Below are 5,681 nucleotides of genomic sequence, written 5' to 3' on the forward strand. Positions count from 1 at the left end.
GGTTCATTCGGTTCGGGAAAAAGTTAGCCAAACGAAAATTAATTCCGCATTTTTGTTTACCGTTCGTGACTAGGTGGTCGTTTTTCCCAACAGCGAGGCTTTGCTCGTGCTTGGTTCGTTTTCAAACCGGACCGAGCCGAACAGCTCATTTCCAAACAGGCCCGAAATCGAACAAACATTTTAAGCAATTTTCAAGCGCTCACCAAGGGCATGCATAAATAGCAAACCAAGGACATGCAAGAATCAAAACTTATTCACCAGCAGCACTAATGGCATTCCGATCAGCCATAGCAAAACATCTCCATAAACACCAACTTCCGTCTATCGGAAATATACCGCATTCACCATTAACCGCCATCATACCCAACTTCCATATATCACCACCTTTTCACCTCGCCGGAGACATATTATTCCACCCTTAGGAAGAAACTGAACATTTCCGACGGAGATTGGTCTCCGGCGACGGAGAATGCACCCCTCCGTGATACTAGGAAAGCTGTTAGGTGTTTACAGTTGGAGAATGTGAGAACTAATCTTAAGATGATCCAGACGAATTCGATTACCTACACTGAATTTATTAGTGTTTGTGTTGACGCGTGTAATGATCGGGATCTAGGGGTTGAGTTTGCCAAAGTGTTGGATGTGGCCGGAGATGTTCTTGTTTTGGGGAACGTCGTCTTCATCCGTCCCCATCAGGTACGTTAAAAGTTTGAATCAAGTCGCGCTTAAAGAAGCTCAAGCTTGTAATATAAGTCATTTTGTAAATGAGCATGTGTCCTAGTTACATTATTATTATTACATATAAATATTTACAACAAAACTAACGAGCACACATATATCTTGTTACATATAAAAATTAATTATTATAAATATATATAATATAATGAAAACTTTTCCAAAATGTGCATTCTATAGAAAGAGATTTGAGATATGTCTCCCCTAATATGAGTTTCCAGTTTTTTCCTGAAGCTATCAGTTGATGTCAACGTGTTTGATAATCGAGCCGATGTGTTACTAATCCAATCATAGCCCGTCACCCACAACATGTTTCCAAACATAACCGTCGCCAACGACATGTTTCCAAACAAAACATGTCGTCAATGGTATGTTTTCAAACATGACCCGTCGCCGAAAGGCATGCAAAGTCTCCCGTTCTCTGAAGGTCTGAAAAGCTAATCCACCAGCCAATGTAAACAGGTTTGGTGATCATGCAACATGCTTCACAACTCAAGCTTCGAACAATGTTCTTACTTTTGATATCAACGAGTTGTAGATTGAATGTAACTTTATCTTTTGAATTTTAATGTTATTGTACTCTTTTTTAGTTTTTAATGTTTGGAAACATGTTGTTGGCGATAGGTTATGGTTGGAAACATTTCGTCGGTGACGGGTTATGTTTGGAAACATGTTGTCGGTGATGGGTTATGATTGGATCAGTAAATCATCGGCTCGATTATCAAACACGTCGTCGCTGATGGGATAACTTCAGGACAAATCTGAAAACTCAAATTAGGGGGGACATATTCGGGATCTCTTTCTATAGAAGAGACATTTTGGGAATTTTCCCTAAAATAATTATAGATGTATATAAATGCATATAGAGAATATTTAAATATACTGAGCCTAGCTTGAAAAAATTACTCATGGATAGAGTTATTTTGCTCAAGTGTTTATAAGTTAAATAAGCTGAGCTCGAGCTAAGGGCTCGCTTGACCACTGGTTACACACCCAATAATTTTTTTAAGACTAAATATGATTAGACCAGTATGATCATTCAGCTTTTAGTAAAGATATTTGACGTCAATTTCTAAACGACTGGATCAGTTCTAAGATTTGATGCCAATTTCTCAACCATTTATATAAACCAATTCTCACCAAATTGCATGAAGCATGTTTCAGGTTGCAATATCAATGGAGAAAGTATTCTCACAATCGATAGCAATCCCAAACGACCCTAGAAAACAAGAACTTGAAGAACTAGAAACGACAAATGGCTTTTGATTAATCTACAAGCAATATCCCAAGTTACATGTGCTCTATTTTGGCCTTGGATTATTAATCCTACAAACATTAGGGTTCATGAGATTAACATTTTGGGAACTAAGTTGGGATGTAATGGAGCCAATTTGCTTCTTTGTCACATCTTTCCATTTTGCATTTGCTTACATGTTGTTCTTGAAGACATCCAAAGAACCCGGGTTTGAAGGCTATTTTCAACAACGATTTAAGGAAAAGAAGCTCATGTGTGTTCACAAATTCGATTGTGAAAGATATAACAAACTTTGTAACATCTGTTACCCGAAAAACTGAGATATACTTCCAGTTTTTTGTATTTAAGCAATGTTTAAAATATTAACATATTTGTAGCATTTAAATAAAGGTTTGGTGACTTTTAATTTTAAGTCAAATATATATATATAATATATATATATATATATTACTTTACTGTACACTCAACATCCTAGTTTCTTCATCCAGGCCCAAACCTATACTAGCCAACTCAGTTAAGCTAGGCTCGATGACACTTAAAGAGCTCAAACTTGAGCTATGGCTTAGTAAAAGCTTGAGCTAGCCTGCGGCTCTAGTACTTTCTAAATTTGTATTTGTTTTACATTACTAGAAAACTTGTGACAAACATAGTTTTCATGGATCTTTTGTATTTCTCATACAAATGTGAAAAGGTGATGCAAAGTTTCAAACTAGTGCATGCTTCATAGTTCAACGATTAAACTTTATTATAATTAAGAGCAAGTAATGGTAAATTTAAGGTGGATTTGGACTTTGAACTTGAGTTAGTATTGGGCTAAGGGGCTGTTTGTTTACATCTGAATGGAATTCAGATACATCTGATTCATTCAGACTTCAGACTATTTGGTTCCATACAGAAAAACATCTGAATGGTTAAAATTAGGTCTGAATCATTCAAATCTGACTCATTCAGATCCGAATGAACCAAACAACCCCTAACTTAACTAAAATAAATACAAATTAAAATTAAATAATCCTAAAACACCAATGAACGAACTCAACTCAGTTTAAAGTTTAAACAAGTCAAGTCGACTCGACTTGTTTATCTAGCATATGATTTGGAACAATTTTTTTTCATAAGCTTTTTTCAAATGAACTTCAAGTTTCAGACTTTTGAACAACCTGGCTATCACCATGTTTTACTTCACTCGCAAACCAAAATTCTAATTTATAGATTAGACGATTAGACCCAGATGACTAATGAATCCGAGCCCATCTAGGTTGTCCTTTATAGAGGTGCACAAATCGGGTTTTTCAAATACCCGATTCCGTGTTTTCGGGTATAAAACCGGGTTCGGGTATGACTGGGTATTGAAAAATCGGATATTGGTAATATCCGGGTCAGGTTCGGGTCCGGGTATTGTCTCTAAAAGCCATACCCTATGCATCGGGTTCGGGTCTGGTATAGAACCGGGTATTCTAAAATCGATATTTGAATATCCTATTTTCGGTATTGAAAAAACCTTATTTTCGGGTTTTTCGGGCATTTTCCCGGTATTTTTCGAGTATAGATTGAATTTTTAAAATATGGCACTTTTTAGGGGTATTTTTCGGGTATTTTTTTCAGGTATATATCGGGTTGAAATACCCGGTTTTGGTTATTGGAAAAAACCGGTTGGGGTATGGAACCGGTTCGGGTTTTCGGCTATTACCAGGTACAAATCGGGTCCGGTTCAGATTCGGGTTTTAGTGCCGAAATGCATACCCTATCCGTATTCTACGGGTAGGGTCGGGTACGCGTTCGGGTATTAAAAACCCGGGTATAAGAAAAACCGATTTCGGGTTCGGGTTTTTTATTTCACCTGTAGTAACATGTAGTTTTGATCAATAATCCAATAGTTGAATGCTGAAATGATGCTGTCATGCTGATCCATGAAAGGCCAGCCCATTGACCGAAAAGATGGTCATATTTCGGCCTAGTTCAAATCTGATATCGTCAGGTCCATATCATTGGTATAATCAGCCCAGTTAACTTCTTTAGTGATTAAATAAGATTTTGCCATGGGCCTAATAAAACGTTAGTACACTTAGAGGTGAAAAAAAAACCGTAGTCGGAACCGGACCCGAAACAAAAACCCGTAACCGGGTTTTTAATACCCGACCCTACCCGTAGGGTACGGATAGGATATGCATTTCGGTACTAAAACCCGAACCCGAACCGTTTCCATACCCGGAACCGGGTTTTTCCAATACCCGAGACCGGGTATTTCAAATACCCGATGTATACCCAAAAAATACCCTTAAAATGTGAAAACATTTAAAAAAAATCCAATATATACCCGAAGAAATACCCTGAAGAAAGACCGGAAAACCCAAAAATACGGTTTTTTCAATACCCGAAAATAGGGTATTCAAACACCCGATTTTTGAATACCGGTTCTATACCCTACCCGAACCCGATACATAGGGTATGATTTTGTCACACCCCAACCTACGGCGGAAATGCCGAGGCGCGAACTGATTGTCACAGCTCTCAATGTTACTATCATGCACAATATTTAAATGACAATATCTATTAATTGAATTCAATTATCAAATAAATCAAATACAAACAAGTACATAATTCATACAACAATACAAATTTAATATTTCTTGATTAAAATATTCTTCTAGCTAAATTCTTCACTAAGTCTTCACCAACCTGCATATGCGTATAAAATAAAGTTTTGTCAACAACACATGTTGAGTAAGCAACACACCAGTTTAGTTGTACATATAGTATATATAACAAACTACTTAGCTGCAACAAGTCATATGAGAATAACAATTTAACCAATATGAGCAAGTATAACTGAGATGTCGAGAAGCATAAAGGCTAACGACTGTCGTATGATCATACTAGACTGGGATTATGTTGGACCTCTCCGGATGCGAAAGCATACAAAGCAAATAAGCACATAAACAAATAAGGTATAAGTTGTTAACACATAAGACAAAGTTGCAGTTTTGAGTATAAGTATGTATAAGAAATATTATTTACGCATATGTCCTCAAAACATTGAAAGCGGTAAAATAGGGGAATGTGGTACTCACCTCGATAGGCGAACAAAAGTGAATGAGATTAAGAATGCGGGAAATCGCACGTGAACGTTAGAGCCTAATGAGGAAACAAAGAGAAAACGAATACGCTAAGTAAAGTACAAGATTGATTACGACAACTCGTTAACCATTATTAATATTATAATAATATAATATTATACATAAAGATTTATAAAATAATTAGTTAAATTAATAAAATATATCTTGGAAAATATTACTTTTAAGTTTTATAAATATAAATATAAATAGTTTACTTGGTTTTTTATATATATCAAAATATTCGTTATTAGTTATTATATATATACACACATATATGCTTATATATATACACACGAACGAAAACGTGAGTTAAAAGAGTATTATAAAGTCGGTTTTTGTTAAGAATTGTTTTAAATAATAATTATTATTAATAATATAGTCATAAAATGATTTAAAAGAAAAATAAACGAAATTTACTAAAAAATCGGGGTGGCAGGGGGTCGAACCCGTGACCTCTGCCCCACAATTCATATGTTTAACCAACTGGAATGCATGTGACTTACAAACGAAACTGATTTCCATAAAATGTATACAGACACAAAAAACGATCAATTGAATATAAACCCTAACAAATC

At 35.7% G+C, this 5,681-nt stretch overlaps 1 pseudogene across 1 annotated transcript; it reads left to right on the top strand.

Annotated features, from left to right (window-relative positions):
• Positions 1 to 422: 422 nt before the first annotated feature.
• Positions 423 to 2,381, top strand: LOC143546684 (calcium uniporter protein 5, mitochondrial pseudogene; annotated as a pseudogene). The gene is made up of 2 exons (XR_013137635.1): positions 423 to 696; positions 1,900 to 2,381. The product of XR_013137635.1 is annotated as a calcium uniporter protein 5, mitochondrial pseudogene (transcript).
• Positions 2,382 to 5,681: the final 3,300 nt, after the last annotated feature.

Source organism: Bidens hawaiensis, unplaced genomic scaffold (assembly GCF_021521415.1).
Source record: "Bidens hawaiensis isolate Kalapana, Puna unplaced genomic scaffold, B.hawaiensis_p1.1 tig00014412_1, whole genome shotgun sequence".
In the NCBI taxonomy this organism is placed as follows: domain Eukaryota; kingdom Viridiplantae; phylum Streptophyta; class Magnoliopsida; order Asterales; family Asteraceae; genus Bidens; species Bidens hawaiensis.